Source organism: Emys orbicularis, chromosome 2 (genome assembly GCF_028017835.1).
Source record: "Emys orbicularis isolate rEmyOrb1 chromosome 2, rEmyOrb1.hap1, whole genome shotgun sequence".
NCBI lineage: Eukaryota > Metazoa > Chordata > Testudines > Emydidae > Emys > Emys orbicularis.
The window spans coordinates 31,086,376-31,110,768 of record NC_088684.1 but is presented as its reverse complement, the minus strand read 5'-3'; positions in this window follow the sequence as shown (position 1 = coordinate 31,110,768).

Below are 24,393 nucleotides of genomic sequence, written 5' to 3'. Positions count from 1 at the left end.
TGTGGACAAATTCGAGAGAGTCCAGCGGAGGGCAACAGAAATGATTTGGGGATTGGGGCACATGACTTATGAGGCTAGCCTGTGGGAACTGGGCTTATTTGGTCTGCAGAAAAGAAGAGTGAGGGGGGATTTGATAGCAGCCTTCAACTACCTGAAGGGGGGGGGGTCCAGAGAGGATTGAGCTAGGCTGTTCTCAGTGGTGGCGGATGACAGAACAAGGAGCAATGGTCTCAAGTTGTAGTGGGGGAGGTCTAGGTTGTATATAAGGAAAAAACTATTTCACTAGGAGGGTGGTGAAGCACTGGAAGGGGTTACCTAGGGAGGTGGTGGAATCTCCATCCTTAGAGGTTTTTAAGGCCCGGCTTGACAAAGCCCTGGCTGGGATGATTTTGTTGGGGTTGGTCCTGATTTGAGTATGGTGTTGGACTAGATGACCTCCTGAGGTCTCTTCCAACCCTAATCTTCTATGATTCTGTGAACAACTGCACCTGAGCCCCTTCAAAGTGTTCCCCAGTGGTATACAGCCCCTGATCACTGGATACCCATAGAAATCCCAGATCCTCTGTTCCCAAAGGAACAGTGTACTATAGTTTACCAGTTTTACCTTAGACCACCGCTCATGTATCACACACAGCAGTTGAGTTCAATTATGAAACAAAAGGAAATTTATTTAAGAAAGAATAGTTTTTCAAATAAAAATACCATTGTGGGAGCTGGGAACAAAGGGCTACATATAAAACAATGGCATAACACTCTTTCTAGAGATTAAACTTAACTAATAAGGTGTTCCCTTATGTCCTACAAGATAGCTTATCCCAAGTTTTTTCTCCAGCATTTTCAGTCATTTGGTTGAGACCCCCTCTTATAAGATCACGCCTCCTGACTGCTTGTCCTCACAGACTGAAGGAATACCTAGGGGTTCATCAATACCCCAGATATAGTTCCAAAAATTCATTTTTACACCTACACAGGATAACTTTTGCTGTTTGCTTCATTCTGCTAACTTCCTCTCTCTCAAAATTTCACAATCTTTCATTAGCATTCAACTCAGACTTGTGAGTGGATGTTCATTGTGAATCATACAATACTCAGTTTGCATATGACCAGCCAGAGTAAGATAAGCAACTCTTTCTCTCTGCCGAACATACTCCCAGACCTAGACAACATATTTTTAGTATATATACTTAACTCCTTACATATCACTTGAACATAGATCTCACAGTGATTAAGAGGACCAGTATATCACAGGTTTTCTTGACATTATTTGGTGAACTAGACTGTAAATATTGAAGGGATTCCTGTAATCCCCTATGCCCTCTGTCAGTTTTCATCCAAAAGTCCCCAGGTCTCAGCCTCTATTAATTAAGCTATGCAGCTCTTCCTTTTTTAAAGCTTATTTACAGGCACTCTCCTTTTGGGGCATTGGGTGGGCTCCACACTTGTATACACTTCCAATTTGTATCTTCCATCTAAATGTCCTTCATCCTGAAACACATCAACATGGATGGCATCCACACTCCATAGTATTTTACTGCAAATCTCATTCTTCAGGTCATTGCTCATAATCATGATATGCTGAAATTTCACTCTCACCATAACCTTTTCCTACAATGCTTTTCTCACTAATAGTGCTACTGTATATGTGAATCATCTACAACAACCACATATTCCAGTCTGTATGACTTATGACTCCCGGAGTTCTTTTTTTTTATTTTTGCATTTACCCACTGGTTACATTGTACTTTTATTATACATTGCTAGTACTTAGTTTGTTTCCATTCTTTTTGTTCCCCTCTTCAGTGAAATTACCAGGATTATATTGCAGCCAAACCTACAATCCATCTGAAACATTATTAAATATCACCATTAGAGTTGTATTTTAGTCTTAACAGCTCCTTTATTGAATTGCATTCACATTTTCTTCTGGGCGTAGAAACATCCAATGTTCTTTCCTTTGTCACCATGTGTGCCTTTGACTTCCAACCTATTTTAATTTTTTTAATCTTAATGTAAAAAGAAGTGATTGTACTTCATACTACCCTTCTACTTTTATCCACATATTGGCCTTTTCCTGCCTAAGATTTCCTCCTGCTAAATTTGCCATGTTTCCCTTCTCTCCTTGCCAGTTCTGTCTTTATGCCAATATAATATATGGATGCCGTTTTAATATAAGAACAAGAAAGGTAAATTTAGGTCCAAATTTTTAAAGGTATTTAGGCTTTGTAGATGTGATTTAGGCTCCTAAGTGCCTAAATCCCTTTTTAAATTCAGATTTAGGCTCCTAAATTAGTTGGGTATTGCAGTGCTGAGTGCAGCAACATCTAAATACCTTGAAAACTCTGGGCCTTAGAGTCCTGATATTCACAGATCATGCCTCAGGTTTCCCTGAGTGACAAGCAACTTGAAGAACTAGTATTAAACTAAATGGCTTAAGCTGCCTGATGCTGTAGACTTGATGTTCACGAGCACTAAATATGCAGTTATGATATTTGCACTATATAGACAATAACATCTCACACTTCATAATACATAATATCAGGACATCTAGTTCTGACTTAAAGGTGATAGTGACTTTACTTTCTGAGCATCTTATTATATTAGCTGTTTAATCATCAGACATAGAAAGTGATTACAGGAATACTTATTTCATTTGCCCATACATTAAAAGAATAATTGAGGTAAGATTGTCCATGGCAGTGTTTCACTGGTTCTTCGGCACTGCCTGGAGTTTCCCATAGGTTTATTTTGACTTCTTCCCTGAGCCATCATCAATGTGTTAATGCATTTTAACCTTCTTACTGTCGTGGAAAAAGTCACCCACGCATTGATTTTAGTTCTCAGGCTTGAGTCTGTGAACTAAAATCAATGCGTGGGTGACCTTTTCCACGACATTACTATGCTTATGTGGAAAAAAAATTCCAGGAACTTTAATAATTTTATCTTTTGGCATTCTGTTTCTTCAGCTGATGGTTAGAACCCTTAAAGGAACTTTGTTGTAATTTTCTTTTTATTCAGATATATAAAATATGTTAAATATAGATAGCACAAAAAGGTTCTTTTTTTTGTGGTGTTTCAGACAGCAATTATCATTACAGTTTCTATCACTAGCTTGGGACTGTCATTGGCATTTTTTTTTGTAAAGATGAACTTATTTTTGAGATCCCTGTTCTGAAACTGATACTGTTCCATAGGCCTGCTTGAGAAATCAACCCAGTTTAAGCACTTACAACACTGGAGTGAACATGGAAACAATGGGACACAGACACCATAAAAAATAAAACATAATAAAATCTGACAGCAACAGTAGGTGGCACAGGTCCCAGAGCTGGTGTCCCAGATGCAGCATGTGACATCTGCCCCCATCCACTTTACACCCCTCTCTATGCCCTGAGCATAAGGAAGGAATAGGGAAAAGGGGGAAGAAAGAAGAAGCAGCCCTCGCACACTGAAAGCAATGGGTTGTGCTTGTTCGGGGTTTGCCTCAACTGCTCCCTGTTGAGTGCTCCCAGCTCAAGAAGGTATTTCCAATGTTCCAAGTCCCATCAAAGCCACACCCCAGCTAGTGAGATGATCCTTTGTAAAACAGATTTCAGAGTAGTAGCCGTGTTAGTCTATGTCAGCAAATACAACGAGGAGGAGTCCTTGTGGCACCTTAGAGACTAACACATTTATTTGGGCATAAGCTTTTGTGAACTCACTTCATCAGATGCATGAACTGGAAAATACAGGAGCAGGTATAAATACATGAAAGGATGGGAGTTGCCTTACCAAGTGTGAGGTCAGTCTAGCGAGACAATTTACTTAGCAGCAGGATACCAAGGGAGGAAAGATAACTTTTGAAGTGGTAATGACAGTGGTCCATTTCAGACAGTTGACAAGAAGGTGTGAGTAACAGTAGGAAACTAGTCTTTATTCAGGCCTAATCTGATGGTGTCCAGTTTGCAAATTAATTCCAGTTCTGCAATTTCATGTTGGAGTCTGTTTTTGAAGTTTTTTTGTTGAAGAATTGCCACTTTTAGGTCTGTTATTGAGTGACCAGAGAGATTGAAGTATTCTCCTACTAGTTTTTGAATGTTATGATTCCTGATGTCAGATTTGTGTCCATTTATTCTTTTACATAGAGACTGTCCGGTTTGGCCAATGTACATGGCAGAGGAGCATTGCTCGCACAATATGGCATATATCACATTGGTAGATGTGTATGTGAATGAGCCCCTGATGGTGTGGCTGATGTGATTAGGCCCTATGATGATGTCCCTTGAATAGATATGTGGACAGAGTTGGCACTGGGATTTGTTGCAGGGTTTGGTTCCTGGGTTGGTGTTTTTATTGTGTGGTGTGCAACAAACCCCAGTGCCAGGTGCCCCCCCCCCCAGATTTCTGCCTTGCATTTAGCACCGAGATTTTCAAACTTTGGGGTGTGCCTTGCAAGGGGGATATGCCCCACAGATTGAAAACCATTGCCTCCTTTAGGAGCCAGCACATCAGAAGCTAGTGGGAGCTGCCTGGCCTGCTCAGGCCCCAGGCTCTCCATGCTGTGGGAGGCAGGGCACTGGCTGTCTACCCAGCAGCCCTCCCTGCCCTGCTCCCTGATCTAGGCTGCCTCGGCATGGCCAGGCACTCCCTAGGCACGGTGGGCAGCACAGCTCTGAGCTGCGCCCCAATGTGTTCTTGTCTCTTCATCTGAAAAATGGGCATCCCTGTGCCCAACCTGCTCTGCCCACCCTGCACTCCTGCCAGGGAGTGGGTCTGAGAGCACAGGGGCTTGCCCCACTCTGCTTCCCTGACACACCTACCGGGGAGTGGGGGAAGCCTCCGTGCTCCAACCCCACTGCCAGCAGGAGTGCTGGGACGAGGGACAGGGTGGGGCAAGTCCCCGAGCCCTGACCCCATTTCCCCACTAGGAGCATGATGGAGCAAGAAGGACTGCAGGCAGAAGGGGTGGGGAGGGGCCCCCACTTGCTCTGGACCAGGGTCCCACAAAGGCTTAATCCACCTCTGACTAGGAAGGTTATTTGGGTGGCACTGGAGGGGGTATTTAGGGGGTGTTGGAGTGGATACCTTCAGCCAGGGATGCCCATTAGAGGTGGGAGCAGTGTTATGGTCCCTGTCAAAGTGGCAAGGCAGCTGGCACAGGCCCAGGACACAGTGCCAGCCCATCAGTCAGTACCTCCCTGTGGACCTTGCCCCTTCCCCAGGTGGGAGCCGGTGAAACCCGTGCCCTGCCTGCCTGCTGCCATGGTCCTAGCACCATGGGGAGAGCTGGCTGGGCTCATTGGGCCTGCAATCCTGTGCATTCTGAGGACCCTGGGCTCTGCCTGATGCTCCTGGGCCCAATTCTGCAGGGGGGAGGGGCTGACGCCGCTGGGCCAGTGCTGCTGGATCTGATCCTGCTCTGCCCCATTTTTTGACCCCCTCTCTGGCTTTGAGCCCTGGGCGGCTGCCCCACTCGCCCTGCCCTAGTTACGGCCCTGATTTGTAGTACTCCTAGTTCAACTACAAATGGTTCAGTTCTCTAATGTAGAAAAAATGTTTAGCCTGGATGTTGACACAGTTAAATTCTATCCCAATATACAAAGAAATTGCAATTGCTGATCTTGAGAAATGTCCCAGGAAGTAATTGAGAGGAGTAAATGGCAATTCCAAACACTGACGTCTGTTTTTTTTCCTTCTGCCTGCAATTTGTGGGCTGTAGGTATCAAAGTATGATAGGTGGGTACAATGATATTAATTGTTCCCACAAATCACTATGGGTGCAAAATTGTGCCTGCAGAGTTACAAGTGCGAAACTGGATGACTGGTTAAAGCTAGCATGGTATATAATTCGGCAATTCATCTTGAATTTTATGTATTGTATAGGAAGACCTTTACCGCTATTGCAAACAATGGTGCCGGAACAAATTCATTACTTTAAAGTATCAAAATTGAGACTGGGGATGAGTCTACAAGAGAAATAATGTGTTACCATTGTAACAGGTAAATGCTGATGGCAACAAGAAATGTCTTAATGGCCTAAATCTCCAATTTAAAATATGGAGACTCCCTGGAATCACAAGTTCAAATCCAAGAACAGTCAGCTCATCCCTTTGTCCTTCCTATACTGCTATTTCCATGCAATTTAAGATGTGAGGCTCTTTCAAACTGGCACACGGGTAGTTAAATGAACAATATAATGGGCTGGTCAAAATTTCCATGATTATGATCTTGCATAAACATGCAATACTTGGTGTTAATGTAATAAGAGGACATGACATTTCAAGTCTCCTAGATAGTGAATGAATCTGTTTTATATCTTTTTTTTTCTCTCAATCAGTCAAGAAGCAACCCAGCTATTTTAAAGTCAATTCATTGAACAAACGTGATTGATTATATTCAGCAAAAAAGATAAGGGAGATATATTAATTTAAGTACTAGTGACAAATTCTTTGTCCCTCTCTAGCAAAGATCTCTCTCCACCAGGAACTAAACTGTTTGCAGCATCCCTTCATTGCTATACTAACTTTTTAAATGTTCAGTATTAAATAACTCCTATCTCTGCTAATCTCTAGGGACAAAATCCAATGCGTACATTAGAATAACTCTCCATTTGCATCAACTGAGGATCTGGCCCTTTGAGTGTAACACTTCAAAATTGGAATGTGATCAAATTCTAGTAGGGCCTGATTTTCAAAGTGCTGAGCAACCATGGCTCCTGTTATGGCTTGAAAATCAATGGGAGCTGTGGTGTAATTGTTTCAAATCTGTAGACCAAATTCTGCATTGGTGTAAGCTTTTTTTTTTTTTTAAATGTCCTCATTCCAGGCCTGAATTTATTCCACTCTGTTCCTGTCACAATCCACTACTGGCTGGTGTCTCTTTATCTAACAATACACACACACACACAGCTTTCCTAGTCAGGAGAATCAGTATAATTATCTCAGTTCACATTCCAATTCAGAGCACAAGTAGCTGCACTAATTTCATAGGCTGAGCACACACATGAACCGAAGACCAGTTGTAACCAGGGCCGGCTCCAGGCACCAGCTTAACAAGCAGGTGCTTGGGGCGGCCAAGGGAGAGGGGCGGCACCTGCGGCAATTAAGGGGGCGGCAGGTCCCTCACTCCCTCTAGAAGCGAAGGACCTGCCGCTGAACCGCCGCAGCCGATCGCGCCTTTTTTCCCCCCCCCAATTGCCGCCACCGATTGCGATCGCGGCTTTTTTTTTTTTTGCTTGGGGCGGCAGAAATGCTGGAGCCGGCCCTGGTTGTAACTTATTGCTATCAGAGTTTCTATTCCAGATAAGAATAAAAGACAGACTTTTGAGAGCAGAAAGATGGGAAAGCTGAAAAACAAAGGGTATCAATAAGTAATCCAACCCTGCAAAATTAGTATATTATATTAAATCTATTACTTTTTTTATGACACAAGAAATAAGCTATTCACAATCAAAAAACTTTTAGTTAAATGCTAAGGTTGAGAAGTGCTATTCTAAACAATACAAATTATTATTACACACCTTTAAAAAATTGTGTTAAGTGTGGTGTGAGGATTGTATACAGTAGGATCTCAAAGTTATGAACACCTTGGGAATAGAGGTTGTTCGTAACTCTGAAATGTTCGTATCGCCGAACAAATTGTTATGATCTTTCAAAAGCTTACAACTGAAAATTGACTTAATACATCTTTTCAGAATAAAAATGCTGCTTTCTCTTTAATTGTTTAGTAGTTTATGTTTAACACAGTACTATACTCTATTTGCTTTTTTTTGGTCTTTGATGCTGCCTGACTGTGTATTTACGGTTCCAAATGACATGTGTGGTTGACCAGTGAGTTCGTAACTCTGGTGTTTGTAACTTTGAGGTTCTATAGTATTAAATCTTAGTTGGTGGTTTCCATGGTTCTAATTTTGTGTGTGTGTGTGTGTGTGTGTGTGTGTGTGTGTAATATATATATATATATACATCAATATATATATTACACACACACACACACACACACACATCCCAACCCCTGTTCTCTGTTTGAGATTGTTCAAGATAAGGGAAGTCTGACTTGACTTTTTACACAACTTTGGGAAACTGGACGTGAGGCTCCTCCATGTGCTCTGCGCCATATGTCAGTGTGTATTCACCTCAGACCAGACCCACTCAGTCAAACCACCAGCAGGAGCAGCGCCAGGGTTGTTGCCACCCTAGGCAGCAGTGCTCCTCCTCAGAGCATTCGGCGGCGGGGGTCCTTCCGCTCCGTGTCTTCGGGGTGCTTCGGCAGCGGGTCCTGGAGCGAGTGAAGGACCTGCCACCGAAGCGCCCTGAAGACGCGAAGCGGAAGGACCCCCGCCGCCGAATTGCTGCCAAGGATGGCAAAATGCTGCCCCCCAAATCCTGCCGCCCTTGGTGACCACCTAGGGTCACCTAGTGGAAGCGCCGGCCCTGACCACCAGGAACAAGGTTTTCTTCTGTAAAGAAGCATAGAACAGGATTACAGTCCAGCAGCCTCCTCTCTGCTTGCCTGCCTGCAGGGGTGGAGTGGGAGGGGGGAGCATAGGGTACATCCTAGCAGGAACCAGGACGTTCTCCCAACATGCCACAGATTGTAATCCACAACTTGTAGTTCCCATGGCTGCTATTGAAGCACATTGGACCTTGGGCTACATATATTTATTAATATAAGGTGCACTATTACATGTTTAAAGTTGTACTTCTCAATCCTAAGTGTTCAGTTAGATTTCTTCTCTTTTCACTCCCCTTGTTTATTCTCTTACGTCTTGTTTCTCCATGTTCACTCTGCCTCTCCCCTTCTTTCCTCTAAACTACATTACCCTCTCTAATCCCCCTCCCACTCAACACACTTTTGTCCATCATCATATCCCATTTTACTTCTCTGTAACTTCATCTTGTAACCCTCGATTTCCTTCACCAGTCCCCATCTTCTCCCCATTTAACTTTGGTTTCTGTTCTCTAGTCCCTAAGTTCTTATTGTTTGTATTATAGTAGTGTCTAGGGGGTCTGCTGTGCTGGGTATTATACAAATATTTAGTAAGACATAGGCCTTGCTCCTACAAGCTTTTCCTGTATAGACAAACCAGATAAAGAGAAGAGAGAACTATTATCTTAATTTTACCGACATAAACTGAGATACAGCAAGGTTAAGTGACTTGCAAAAGTCACATAGGAAATCTGTGGCAGAACCAGGAATACGACTCTTCTCCTGAGACCTACTCTAATGCAACAGCTAAAAAGAAAATCTAACTTCTCACTCATTTAGTCCCCTGGGTAGATGTCTCTCTCATTCTCTGATTCTGGAAGACCCTATCATCCTCAAGAGTCCTAGAGAATAGACATAATGCTTCTCAGGCTAATGAAACTGTCATGTCTAACCTGATCCCTTCCTGCCTCCAGTCAGTAAGGCTGAAGATGTCTAAATGTCTCTCTCCTGGAAAATGTCCCATTTGTGAATATCACACTGTTCAAAATGTGTAAGTAGCTGACTCTGTGGGACACTGGGAGGTGTGAAAAACTGCTGCTGCTGAGAGCTTACAGAATGAAAATCATGAGATGAGGGGAAATATTTTGATTAATCAAATTAATATAAGTACTTTTGAATAAATAGCATATAAACATCATTAAATCTGCACCTTCCAAGTCGCAAACCTTCATACTCTATTTGAACTAAACAAATATGCCTAAGAGAAGTTAGAGGGGGTTGGAAAATGGGGTTTATAACAGAAATCTGAAGACAACCTAAATTATATATGTGAATGACACTTACACAGTTCTGTTTAGTTTTTCAGCTGCCATTCTTGCTTTTAAACCCCTGTGGTTTTTTCCAGCCAAATAATTCAGGCATTGTGCAATTTTCTTTATAGTGAACTTCTTGTCAAACTATAATTTAGGTTCTTTTTACATTTTGCTTCACATTCTGTTGGCCTGTGATGAACCGGCCTTTTGCATCTGTGTTTACTTTATGACCTGTGGCTAAGACATGTTTTCCCACTTGGCATAGAATTTAGCCTCTGGCAGATGCCTGCCCTGTGTGTTTATTCACTCTGATATGAACATCTTTCTTGGTTTCAGCGACATATTCAGAATTAGAAACCCCATGCTATTTTTAAAACACATCTATAAGCTGCAGCTCAGCCTTTATACCCAAATAATATGAAGTAACCAGGTTTCATGAGCTTCAAACTTTGTCATAGCCTCCCATCAGAACATCCTCAGCAGCATTAACTCCCCATTATTTTACTACAGACAGGTGGATTGTGTAACTAGGATTATCTGTTCAAACTGTAGCATGTGTTTGAATGATATAAAGCACTTTTCCTTTCCTCCAAAGTCAGCTCACCTGAGCTCACTGTGACTGTCACTGCCAGCAGCATTACAGGGTGTGTAACTATGAGACAAGCTATGTCAGTGCCACATCAATGGGATATATAATATTATTTATATTAAGTTCAAATTTGTATTTAACAGTAGCTTTGAAGAGTGCATTCTCAAAGAGATGCCAATGTCACAGATACCGTGCAGGTGTTTTAATGAGAATTTGAAAGGGATCTAAGGATTTTCTTGATGCGGGGGAGGGGATGCAGTGCTGCTTTCCAAAACTAAGCTGACAGCCTCTTGATGTGGGAATGAAGGACAGAAATATATAAATAGAAAAGGGGGGAGGAGACTTTCACAACCTTCCTCCTGCTTTTTAGCAGTTGTTCTGCTAGTTCCTGTTGAGAGTGTAGGGAGAGAAGGTACGCTGCTCTGCCGCTCTTTCAGGCTCCATAAAGAATTGGAAGCCTGATCCTGCAAGATGATGAATGCCTTTTGAACTTGCTGAGTGCCTGCAACACCTTTTGTGACCAGGCCTGAGAAGGACTGGGCCCTCTTTCTACTTTTCTGTCCTGGGTGCTGCCCATCGCTGTTCAGAAGGTGCTCAGCACTTTGCAGAATCAGGCCTTAGTAGCACAACTGACATTAATAAAAACAAAGAGGCTTGGCTGTTTCTCCATTTATCCCACAATATCTAAGCAAGTAATATCTTGAGGGAGAGATGGACTGGTTCAGGAGCAACCCGAACTTCACCCAAAACCTAAATTCTGATCTGAGGCTCAAACAAATTCAATTTTGATTTTTTTTTCAGTTTGCACTTCTGTGTAATTCTTGATCATTTCCCTCTACTTGGGAGTCTAGCGCACATAACTCGGGGCCGAACAACAAGCTGAAATTGCATTGATTTGTTGTCAAACTAAGCTGCATCAATATCTGCTATTCTTAAACCAAGTTCAATAATGTCCAAGCAAGGGAGTTGTGCCACTTTAACTAAATCCAATTAGAAAGCAATTTAGATAAACTGATTTAATTTCTGTATGTAACATGGGCTTAGGTTGTACCAGTCACTCAGCCATAGTTAAAAGTACCAGCTCAGAAGGGTCATGTATGACTGGACTGCTATGCAACTGTTAATAAAGGCAACTTGTGTGGAAACATCTGCCTCTGTGTCTAAGTAGATTAATAGATTTTAGGGCTGGAAGGGACCTCGAGAGGTCATCAAGTCCAGTCCCCTGCCCTCATGGCAGGACCAAATACTGTCTAGACCATCCCTGATAGACATTTATCTAACCTACTCTTAAAGATCTCCAGAGATGGAGATTCCACAACCTCCCTAGGCAGTTTATTCCAGTGTTTAACCACCCTGACAAAGGGTAAAGAAAATTGTAAGTAGGTAGGGACCTTGACTAATACCTAAATCCTTACCATGTAGCTGCTTAGGTGAGTCGATGGGAAGAGTAAAGGGGACCAATATGGCTTGCATTGATTGAGCTGGTTGAGACTTTTCACTGGAAAATGCTAATTTGTCAAAACTGAAAGTTTTTGTGCGAGCATATCAGTTTTTTAATTAAATTTTCATCATTGGGAAGGTTTCTCATTTCCAGGATTATTTTTTTGCGGGTGGGGGGGTGGAGTGCAGAGGAGAACCCCCCCCCAAAGATACCCAGTGTCCTGGGGTTAGGGCATTGGACTGGGATGTGAAAGCCCCATTTTTATGTTGCTACTCTGCCTGCTCCAAAGCTCTCTTTCTGTGTTTTTTGAAAACATTTCAAAAGGAAAATTCTTGATCAGCTCTTACTGGCATCTGTTTCAGCAGGACTTCCTAGATAAATGCTTGTTTGAGAGGATAGGGGAAAGACTTACTTGTAGCTGTTGAACAAAGATAAAGGAATAATAATAATTCTTTATAGTTTTGATTGTGCCAGACCGTGCTTTCAGTTCCCACCTCTGACTCAGTCTTTACTGTTTGTGAAACCCATACCTGTGCCCTCCCCACTCTCATAACTGTGGATGACTAATTGTAAAAGCTAATCTCAGCTTTCATTTTAAAGGAAAAAGTAATTCCTTTCACTGCTGGGAGAGTCTAGAGAATATCAAACAATTGCTAGAGTGGAAAATTTGCCAGTGTGATTTTTTTTTTTCGTAGAGAGGATGGGTTATTAATGGTTCCCCCATGACAACCATCTGTTGGCCCTATGCAACCTATGGGTGCTTGCTGAAAGCAGGACTCATTAGAGTTTACAGTAATATGTTAGGTGGGATTTCTAGCTATGACACTCCCATTGCACCCCATGTATAATTTTGAAAATGTCAGGCACATTTACCTATATCCAGTTGTAAATTTACATTGGATGATCTACCTACAAAAATACACTTTAAACCAGAACTAGTTAAAAGAAAGAGATGAAATATTAACTGTGTGTGTGTGTGTGTGTGTGTGTCCCTCTTGCTTAGCCAATGCAAATTTCAATTAAAACAACTTTCTCTTCTTTTTTTCACATTTGTTGACATAGCTATCAGATCTTAACATTAAAAACAGACAGAGGTGTGTAAATCCATATTAAAACAACGTAAATGTAGGTGGCCTGGTTTTGAAACATACTGAGCTCCTATTACTCTCATCGACATCAGTGAAAATTGTGGATGCTCAGTATTTCCAAGCCCCAGGCCACCTATTTTAGTCGTCTAACTTTAATGCCTGAATTTGCACATGTTGGCCTAAATCTGTTTCCAAGGCACTTAAAAAAAAATAACAAAGGTGTCTCAAGGTTTTGTCCTCTCAGTGCTCTGAAGTGTTTTTCTGAACCTCCTATTCCATTTTGGCCTTGGGTTCCTCTTTTCCAAGGCCAAATCCTGTTTCACCTACCCCCCATTATGTTACATGTTTTTTGAAAGGCAACAGAAGCTATGGCTACAGCTACTAGCAGCGAAAGTTGCTAGGAGAGGGAGTTTTTCAAAAGTACATGTGGGAGAGAGAGGCTCAATTTTGATGTGTGCCTATGGGGAAAATAAACCTACATTCTTGGGACTGTTGTTCTTTTAATTGTGTTTAACAAACCTTTTCTATGATATGTCCTCATACATTAAACAACTTCATTGTAAACATCAGGCACTGTTTTTTTAATTTGCAAAATTAGTCCTTCACACAAGGAAAAAAATAAATGCTAAATTAACTGTTATGAAGTCTTTCATGTATTATAGACATTGACAGTTTGACAAGAACTTCAATTTTGGAATGTCTAGTATCCATCAAATGCCAGTTACTCTCGATTCTGCAAATTTAATGGTTACGTTTCCTAGAAATGCTTTCAGTGTTCCATTTAATGATGTTGGCTTTGACAATCAGAGGTCACAAGATAATGTCTGTGTTTACCCAGTAGACCCCTCACAGAGTCTCAGGCCTTGTCTACACTACGAGAGTACTTCGATTTTAGTTAATTCGACTATGTGGAATCGATATTACTAAGTCGAACGTGTGTGTCCACACTAAGGACAGTAATTCGACTTTGTGAGACTTTGTGAGTCCACACTAACGGGGCAAGCGTCGACATTGGAAGCGGTGCACTGTGGGCAGCTATCCCACAGTTCCCGCAGTCCCCCCCTGCCCATTGGAATTCTGGGTCGAGCCCCAAATGCCTTCTGGGTAAAAAAATGTGTCGAGGGTGCTTTTGGGCGCCTGTCGTCATCCGTCCGTCACTCAAGCCCTCCCTCCCTCCCTCCCTGAAAGCGCCGGCGGGAAATCAGTTCGCGCGCTTTTCTGATTACTGACAGCGCGGACGCCACAGCAGTGCGAGCATGGATCCCGCTGCGACCATCGCTGCAGTTGTGGCAGTTCTCAACGCCTCGCAGCTTCTCCTCCACCTGTACCAGAGGCAGCTGCAGATCAATCATGAGAGGAGGCTACGGCACTACCGTGACGGCATGAAGTCGGACACTAGCTCCGACCTCTCTGAGAACATGAGACCCAGCGCCCAGGACATCTCGCTGTCACTGGGTCTTGTTGATACTGTTGAACGGCGATTCTGGGCCCGTGAAACCAGCACGGAATGGTGGGACCGCATAGTGCTGCAGGTCTGGGATGAATCCCAGTGGCTGCGCAACTTTCGCATGCGGAAGGGGACTTTCCTCGAACTGTGTGAGTTGCTGTCCCCTGCCCTGAAGCGAAAGGACACCCGGATGCGGGCAGCCCTGACTGTCCAGAAGCGAGTGGCCATAGCCCTCTGGAAGCTCGCAACGCCAGACAGCTACCAGTCCGTCGCTAACCAGTTTGGCGTGGGCAAGTCTACCGTGGGGGTTGCTGTTATGCAAGTAGCCAGGGCAATCGTCAAGCTACTGCTATCTAAGGTAGTGACCCTGGGAAACGTGGAGCTCATCAGAGATGGCTTTGCCGAGATGGGATTCCCAAACTGCGGTGGGGCTATAGATGGGACTCACATCCCTATCCTGGCACCGGACCACCAGGCTAGCCAGTACATCAACCGGAAGGGCTACTTTTCCATGGTGCTGCAAGCACTGGTGGACCATCGGGGACGTTTTACCAATATCTACGTTGGATGGCCTGGCAAGGTTCATGACGCTAGGGTGTTCAGGAACTCTGGTCTGTGTAGACGGCTGCAGGAAGGTATTTACTTCCCGGACCACAAAGTAACTGTTGGGGATGTGGAGATGCCTACAGTCATCCTCGGGGACCCTGCATACCCGCTAATGCCCTGGCTCATGAAGCCCTACACTGGCGCACTGGACTCAGGGAAAGAACTATTCAACTACCGGCTCAGCAAGTGCAGAATGGTGGTGGAGTGTGCTTTTGGCCGTCTCAAGGGCAGATGGAGAAGCCTACTCACTCGCTGTGATCTCAGCGAGACCAATATCCCCATTGTGATAGCTGCTTGCTGTGTGCTCCACAATTTGTGTGAGAGCAAGGGGGAGACCTATATGTCGGGGTGGGAGGTTGAGGCAAATAGCCTGGCTTCTGATTACGTCCAGCCAGACAGCAGGGCGATTAGAAGATCACAGCGGGACGCACTGTGCATCAGGGAGGCTTTGAAAGCCAGGTTCCTGACTGAACAGGGTCTCCAGTGACTTTTTACTTTGTGGACAGAGATGCTGAACCTGCCCCCGTTTCTTTACCCAGTTACCGTTGACTATCCTTCCAAGTTACATACCCCCTTCCCCACCTTCCCAACAAATAAAATCTGTTCTGTTCTGTTAATGAAGAAGGTTCTCTTTTTTACTGTTTTCGCGGGAATGTTTTAAACCGGGGACGCAGACTGTGGCGGGGGGCGGGCTTACTGTTTTGATGCAAATGATGCTTCTAAAGTCCGGGAATGACAGGCTCCGCAGTGCTGCATTGGTTGTTTCAACGCAGCCTGCCAGCAGTCCTGGGCGGGACTGGATGTATGTGTCGGCCAAGTGACTTTCTGGCAGGGGGCGGAGGGTAACAGATCCCCTGCTGCGTGGCTCTGTGATCCAGGATAAGGACCGCGGCATAGGATCTCTAACTGCCCTCCCCCGACACAAAGTCGCAGATCAATCCCCCTCGCACCCCAGAACAAGAAAACCGCCTCCCAGACTGACCAGGGTAACTGGTGACTGTGCTGTGTATGTGTCCTGATGCTGGACCTGCCCCCGCCTCTGTAGCCTGCTACAGGTGACTGTCCTGTCCAAGTAACAAACCCCTTCCCCCCCTTCAGACAGAATCCCCTCCAAAAGACACTCTCGGAAACAGTACTTAACAGAAACCGATGTTTTATTACGAACCGCACATGAAAAGGGGGGGGGGGGGGAAGGAAACTTGGACATGGGCTAGTGTGAGATGGGTAGGAAAGGACTTTTCAAACTTTGTGGAACGAGAGCCTTCCAGTGCTGCAGCAGTGTGCAGGGGCCGACTGAAAGTTTTAACGGCCCTTGCCGCCCCTCCTTCTTTGTACTTTTGGTGAGGGGGGTGTGGGACTTGGTGGCGGGGGAGGGCGGTTAGAGATAGACAGCAGCAGTGCTCTGTCCTCCTGCCTCCGGTCTTGCAGAACATCCACTAGGCGCCGGAGCGTCTCCGTTTGCTCCCTCATTAGTCCAAGCAGGGTTTGAGTAGCCTGCTGGTCCTCCTGGCGCCACCTCTCCTCCCGTTCCATGACTGCTCTGTGCATTTGTGACAAGTTCTCCCTCCACTGTGTCGTCTGGGCTGCCTGCTCTCGTGAGCACTCCATAAGTTCATAAAACATGTCTTCACGAGTTTTTCTCTTCCTTCTTCTAATCTGCGCTAGCCTCTGGGAGTGTGATGCCAGGCTGGGTTGGGAGACAGTCGCAGATGTGTCTGTTGGAATGGGAAAAAGGGAGTAAATTCCTGAGACAGATAAATGAAGTTGCTAACAAAGAGCATAGTCTTTCTCTGTGAACAACACCATGCACTGCACCTTTCACATGCGCACTCAGGACAAGGTCGAATTTTCGGCCCTCGCCTTATGTGTCTGGGGTCCTGCAGTTGCGATCAGAGAAGCGTTGCAGGACACCTCTACTTCTGCTGCGGGAAAACATGGTAAGCCGTAGACTTGTGGCAGCTTAAACATGTAATAGTAGCACTGGGCTCCTTTCGCACTGAATGCAAGGCCACTCTCTGCTGGCAGCAATCAGGGAAGCATGAGCTCTGCCCCTGTCCCACCACCGCGCGGCTGTCCCCGGGAAAGATCCCTGTATGCTGCCCCTCTGCTGCCTCCACCGCGTGGCTGTAAAGCAGTCCAAATACTAACATTCCCCTCCCTAATTTAAAGCAGGGCGTCATGTGTGACATAACCCTCATGAGGATCTCGGAGACCGAGAGGGGAAGGATGCTGCGTGAATGCATGCAGAGGCCTGGGCCATATGCCGCCATGCTGTGCCGCGCACTGATCCCCGACTACCTCATGGACTCATGGCGTGGGAACGTGTGCTACCACGGGGGACCAAACAAGATTGCCCTGCCGTTGAACCTCGTGCGCATGCTGGAGCGGTACCTCCAGGAGAGCTATGCGGAGCTATCACAGGAGGACTGTCTGTCCATTCCCGGGCACATTGACCGCCTTTTCCTTTAAATTGAGCATAACGGACTACAGAGTGGAGGGGCCGTGTTGTGGACTAATCATGAATATCCGGACAGTACTTGATTTTCTATACATAGTTAGTAGAAAAAAGTTTACTAAGCCAACTAAATCATGAACAACAAATTACTGATATAGTTATTATTCCTGTTTTGTTATTAATAAAAGTTTCTATGTTTAACTGAGTGACTGAAAAGCCCATTCTTAACAATATAAATATTCCACTTATGTTAAAATGAAATGTTTAGATGTTTAAAGCACTCACTGCTTGATCCTTCCCCTGATTCGGTGTCCGGGGTAAGGGCTGTGGACGGTTGGTAGGGGATCTCGGTAAGGGTGATGAAGAGCTCCTGGCTGTCGTTGAAATCAGCGGTGCAAGCGCTGTCGACTGCCTCGTCCTCCTCATCTCCTTCCTCATCTTCCCCGTCACCTAACATTTCCGAGGAGGAACCGGCCGTGGACAATATCCCATCCTCGGAGTCCACGGTCAGTGGTGGGGTAGTGGTGGCGGTCGCACCTAGGATGGAATGCAGTGCCTCGTAGAAACGTGATGTGTGGGGCTGGGATCCGGAGCGTCGGTTTGCCTCTTTGGTTTTTTGGTAGCCTTGTCTCAGCTCCTTGATTTTCACGCGGCACTGCGTTGCATCCCGGCTGTATCCTCTCTCTGCCATGGCTTTAGAGATCTTCTCATAGATCTTTGCATTCCTTCTTTTGGAGCGCAGCTCTGAAAGCACGGACTCATCGCCCCACACAGCGATGAGATCCAAGACCTCCCGATCAGTCCATGCTGGGGCCCTCTTTCTATTAGATTGCACGGCCAACTCTGCTGGAGAGCTCTGCATCGTTGCTAGTGCTGCTGAGCTCTCCACGCTGTCCAAACAGAAAATGAGATTCAAAGTGGCCAGACAGGAAAAGGAATTCAAATTTTCCCGGGGCTTTTCCTGTGTGGCTGGTCAGAGCATCCGAGCTCAGACTGCTGTCCAGAGCGTCAACAGAGTGGTGCACTGTGGGATAGCTCCCGGAGCTATTACCGTCGATTTCCATCCACACCTAGCCTAATTCGATATTGCCATTTCGAATTTAGCGCTACTCCTCTCGTTTTCGAGGATTACAGAAGTCGAATTTAAAAGAGCTCTATTTCGAACTAAGTAGCTTCCTGGTGTGGACGGGTGCAGGGTTAATTCGATGTAACGGCGCTAAATTCGATATAAGCTCCTAGTGTAGACCAGGCCTTAGTGATCACTTATAGCAGATTGTCAAAATCTCCAGTGTTGGTAATTGTATTTAACATCACTTTAAATAAAAACTGACTTCTTATGATGTAGATTTTCTCCCAAACTAGGCATTAAAAAAACTCACCCCAGTACCCTAACATATAAATCTGAATTCCTGTATTCTTTCTTAAGAAATAGATTGGTATGCTTAATAATTGGCAACATGTTTGATTAGCATCAAGTAATTTAAAGGCTGCTTCCCTCCATTGTAATGTGAAGGATAATGAAAACATGCATTATGAGTAAGAGAAACTGAAGAGAGTTTACCAAGGATTGGGTGGATTTGTTTGAATGAAATAAGAGGCAACCCATCCTTCTGAACAAATTTGAAATGAATTAGCCAGATTCTCAGCTGGTGTAAATAGGCATCACTCCATTGAAGTAATGGAACAACACCAGTTTGTGGCAGCTGAGAATCTGGGCCAACAGCTTTACAAGCCTGAAAACATATGGTAAACGTAAATGCATTCTTTATTTATAGATAGCTGTCATTACTCCAAAAAAATGCTGTTCTTGAGGTGTTTTGGAAAACTATCAACTGGTTGAAACCTCACAATCAAGCTTGTTATCTTGATAATTCAAGCTTATTCTGCAAGTTTTTGTTTCTGTTCTAGGATGACAAAGGTTAGTTGATTTAGAAGGTGTATTAGCTATAAGGAGTCACTGTTGGTAGTTGGGGGAGAGCAAGACTGGCCCTAGATCAAATGGCACCCCAAGCGAGGAGCATCTTTGGCACTCCCCCCCTCTATTTGTTAAACTTTTGAATACCTTATTTTTATTGTATTTTTAGACCATTTCATGACTTTGATGCACAATTTGCATGCAGGAATTATCCTTGTCATAGAAGATGATCAATTTGCATGCTAGGATCTGTAAATCTGTATTTATTCGTGCCATATATAAGGAAATAAAAAAAAATGTTTCCTCTAAGTTTATAGAAATGTTTTAATTTTAAGAATAACTGAAGTGTACTAACATCAAGAAATTGAACTGTGAAGCAACATTGGGTGGACCAGTATTAAATAGCATTACACCAGGTGACAGCCTTAGAATGTTAAACATAGTCCATTAGTTCAAAAGGTCGCTTCTCTCACTTTTCACCCTCGCGAACTGAAGCATACTGTCAGAGAGATCCAAAGACTGGCCAATGGCATTTTCAAGTGACTGATGGGCAGCATGAGCAGAATCCTAAAAGCTGTCCACACATTAGGAAAAGTGTCCTTCATCTCTGCATCATGAATGAATTGGAAAACTTGAAGTGGAGAGTGCTTCCTGTGTGGCAAAATGTGATGGATGTTGTCCAATTTGACATAGAGATCTTTATCATTGACCTCTGAACATTCCCCATGTCAGTATCCAGTGAAGGTCTGTATAATTGTTCAAGAGTATTTTCCTGTCTGCTGGCAGCTTACTAAGGTCATTCAGCACTCCCCCCACCCCCCAGGTCTTTTTGTGGTACTTCATTTGTATGAACCCTTCTTCAATGGACACTCAAGCAGTGTCAACAAGTGAGCAAAAATACCTCCCTCTTGGTTTTTTCTTCTGAGCATACCATCACCTTATCTCTGCCCTTGTAACCAAACTGTCTCTTCTGCCTCTGAATACGAATTTCCTTGAAGACAGGCTCAACTCCTATGTTTTTTGTCATTTCTTTGGCAGCAGTGATGGCATCTTCGAATCTGTTGGCTCTGTAGTCCACAAGGAAATCAAGGCAACTTCCCATCAAAGTAGTAGCTGTCGTGATGTCCATCGACGGAGTTTGTAATGCCTTGCTTACATCGTTCACTTGGAACAGGATATTGTGCCAAACCACAATTGAGGCCAGAAATTTGAAGTCAGTGATCTGGTTTGACAGGCTTTGCACCTCGTGTCAGATTCCGGCCTTGGCTTTACTCGACTGTGCCAGTTCCTTCAGAGTATCGTAAACCTCAGTCACTTGGTACGTCACTGGCCTTACACTGCTAATGCGGCTCTCCCAGAGAGTGTCACTTAGTGGCTTTATGGTCAGATTTGTAATATTCTCCGTGAGGATCTTCCACCTCATAATTGATGATGAAAACAGGATGTACATCCTTTGCAGTACTCCAAAGAGAGACACTGAATCTAAAGATGATGCTGCACCTGACACAATCAGGTTGAGGGTATGACAGCCATAAGGCATGAAGAAAGCTCTTGGATTCAGTGCAAGGATCCTTGCCAGTACACCACTGTTTCTTCCCTTCATGTTTGCGCCATTGCCATAGCCTTGTCCGTGGCAGTCCTGAAGCTTTATTTTATTCTCATTCAAAACATTCATAAACCGTTCTGTTATGCTTCTCCAAGAGAGTTGTCTACAGACTGGAAACATTTTACTTCAAACATTCTATTTTTCCTTTTGTTGCTAACAACAAAAACAGCTCCCCAATCCCAGCGCCCACCAAGCCTGACACCCCAGGCAGTCTCCTGGATCAGCTGCCCCAAAATCCAGCCCTGGGGGAGAGACATTGATTGGGTAATTCCTTGACTGTCTGAACAGCTTCTTAAGGAGCTAAACATCATGCAGTGGACTCTCTCCATCTCCCAAAGAAAAAGCCAGTTTTGTTTTGACAATAATAGACTTAATTTGTGGAGGAGGGATTCATTTTCAGTGCCTATGCTAGTGTGAATATTAAGCAAGATACCACTTACTGTCTCCCAGAGCTGCGGAATGGGAGAAGTTTTATTTTCTTTGCTTGTACTTGAATATAGTGCATGTGTCAGTTCTAGGCATTGAGAGAGATTTAAAAAAAATCTAATACAGATAAAATACAAGCACAATGATTCTCAGACAGGCCACAATTTAACACACTCCAAATAATAACATAACATACTCACCTCAAACATCAGCAAGTAACTTATAGCATCATGTCCCCATATAAACTAAGGCTCCCTGAAAGAATAAGACCCCACAGTGAGTTAGTTCAAATACCTCTCCCTGCCCTTGCTGACAGGGATGGTAAGGTTAACAGATTCAGGGACTGTCAAAGTAAAGGAGGAGATCTCCAGAATGGAGAAACCAGTGCTAAAGGCCCGCTTTACTTTTAAAGAAGGGACCCTGTAAGCTGAATCTAATGGCAAGTGTTGTGGTATCACTCCAAAAGAGAGAAGATAGTCAAGGACCAAGTTATTTATGGTGTTAAAGGTTAAAATCAATACCTGAACTTGCAGATCTTTGAATACTGGTATAATGTGCTCTCAGTGCTCAATAAAGCAGAGGCCACATTCCAAACCAGCTTCAGATTCCAAGTATCTTTAAAGTGTAGCTCTATGTAGTGTGCACACAGGTACAATTCATAAGAAGCAATCTTCACCACTGTTGCTATTGGGGCATCTGGGGACAGGTGAGTATCCAAGAAGATCCCCCAAATGTGAACCTGAACAATATTAGCCTCCTTTTGTGTTGCTATTGCCAATTGTTATTTGCACTGATATAAGAACCAGATAAAATTTATACTTAAAAAAATATTCCAAGACCTCTCTACCAAAAGTTTTGTATGCTTCTAGTGGGTCGTTAACCCCTACAATTAATCATCTATCATTAACCTTGTCCTTAGATAGCCTGAAGTCCAACCCTCCATCTAGGACCACCTGCTGCCAAGGTCAGGCTGGTGGGTCAAGGTACAACAAGAGAGATGGGGGGGGGGAGGGAAGCATGTTCCCAAAATAATAAACACACACTAAATAGAATCATAAAAGTTTCATTGACTATAACAATCCATCCCTCTCTCAAGCTCTACTCTCCCCTGAGGGCATCCAACACCCACCTATAAACTCCTACACATGTAGATAGCATCAAGCCAAAGAACTATACTGTATATATCTTGTACTTTGTTTGCATGACAGTTCTACTCTTTTAATACCACTTCTCTTAGCACAAAATTGCCTTCCCAGAACTCTTCCATCTTGCCATGCTCCACATATATATCAAGATAGCTATAAAATATCTTTAAGGCAATTCCAGGTCCCAGAATTGACAGGATTATTATTATACTTTTCTTCCTGCCTGCTAGACATCATTCAGAGCGTTAGAGGAGAGGCTTTTTTCAGAATCCTTTTATTGAAAATACCATGAGAGCAGCTGTTCTGATAGAATTTTCACTAAGACTTACCCCTCCCTCGATAGGATGAGAAGGCCACAGGGAGAGATGTGGGGGAATCATTACTGATTCTGAGTAGGTCATCTCATCTTCTATCTGAAGATCACAGGGAGGAGAAAACAGACTAGATCCACATCACAAAATAATGATGTTTCACTGGGTCAATTTAAGTGTTCCTTGAGAGATCTGGGGCATAGCAGGCAAGGGGAAGGAGCATAGCTTAAATTTAATAATTTACATTACAAATTTAATAATTTAATAATCATTTGTGTGCATGTGCGAGCAGCACTGGGACATAATTACTCAGAGAGCGGATAAAGAGAGGAGATGAGTACACTTAGAGAATCTCCAGCCCATCCAAAAGCGAGGCCATTCAGGGCCCCCTCTGCCAATCCCTTGTCTGGTTGTTCCACCATCTATTTTAAAATAGCTTGTGCTGATGTGTTTGTCATAACTGACAAACTCACTAACTCCCAGAGAAATGAATGGATGAATTTGGGAGCCAAGTCTTTCTACAGTCCTTAGGAATGTATTCTTTATGATCATAATTAGTACCTACCATCACAGAACCCCTCATTAAAACAGACTGTGAAATGAGAAATATAAAGTACAAATAGTCAAATGTTTAAATAGTTGAAAATCTACCAGGAAAGAAAGTACCTAGGTGTCTGATAACTATCTTGCATTTATTTAGTACCTTCCAAAAGTGCTTTTAAAGCAATTGTTTTAAGACTATATTAATTGGGGATTACTTCACCCGCCCCTGAGATATAGCTCTCCTTGAAGTGCAACAAGGCCGCTTAAGATAGGGAATGAAGACTACCATCCAGCTCTTACTGCAGAGGTATTTATCAGAAGCAAACACACATACATTGACAGAATGTAATTTACCATAAGCCTGCATACATACATGGGTAAAAGTCAATTTGGCCCAAGGGTCTTTGTTAAAAGTGTCATGGGTGCTTTAATATCCATAACTGATCATTGACTGGTCAGGACAATTGTATATCTCTTTTGAAATGTCGGACTTTTAACAGCCCCATATCATGCTGGGATACTAAATCAGTTCCAGCCCAGAGGGAAGAATACAACCTTTTGTCTCAGCAAAAAACAATGCCTGCAGGCTCTTAGATGATTCTTTGCATGCATCTCATACAAGTTCTGAACCAATATACAATCTAACTGATGGGCAATACATTAGGTATCTTCAGGGACAATATGAATAATTGCTCACAACCTTGTGTTTTTTGTTTATTTTGTAGAACTGGTACAAAGGGCATCAGAATTATGCATATGTATTACTGATGTTGTCATAACTATAAAGGGAAGGGTAACAGCTCTCCTGTGTACAGTACTAAAATCCCTCCTGGCCAGAGACTCCAAAATCCTTTTACCTGTAAAGGGTTAAGAAGTTCGGGTAACCTGGCTGACACCTGACCCAAAGGACTAATAAGGGGACAAGATACTTTCAAATCTTGGGGGGGGGGGGGAAAGGCTTTTGTGTGTGCTCTTTGTTTTTAAGGGGTTGTTCGCTCTTGGGAATGAGAGGGACCAGACATCAATCCAGGTTCTCCCCATCTTTCTAAACAAGTCTCTCATATTTCAAACTTGTAAGTAAAAAAGCCAGGCAAGGCGTCATAGT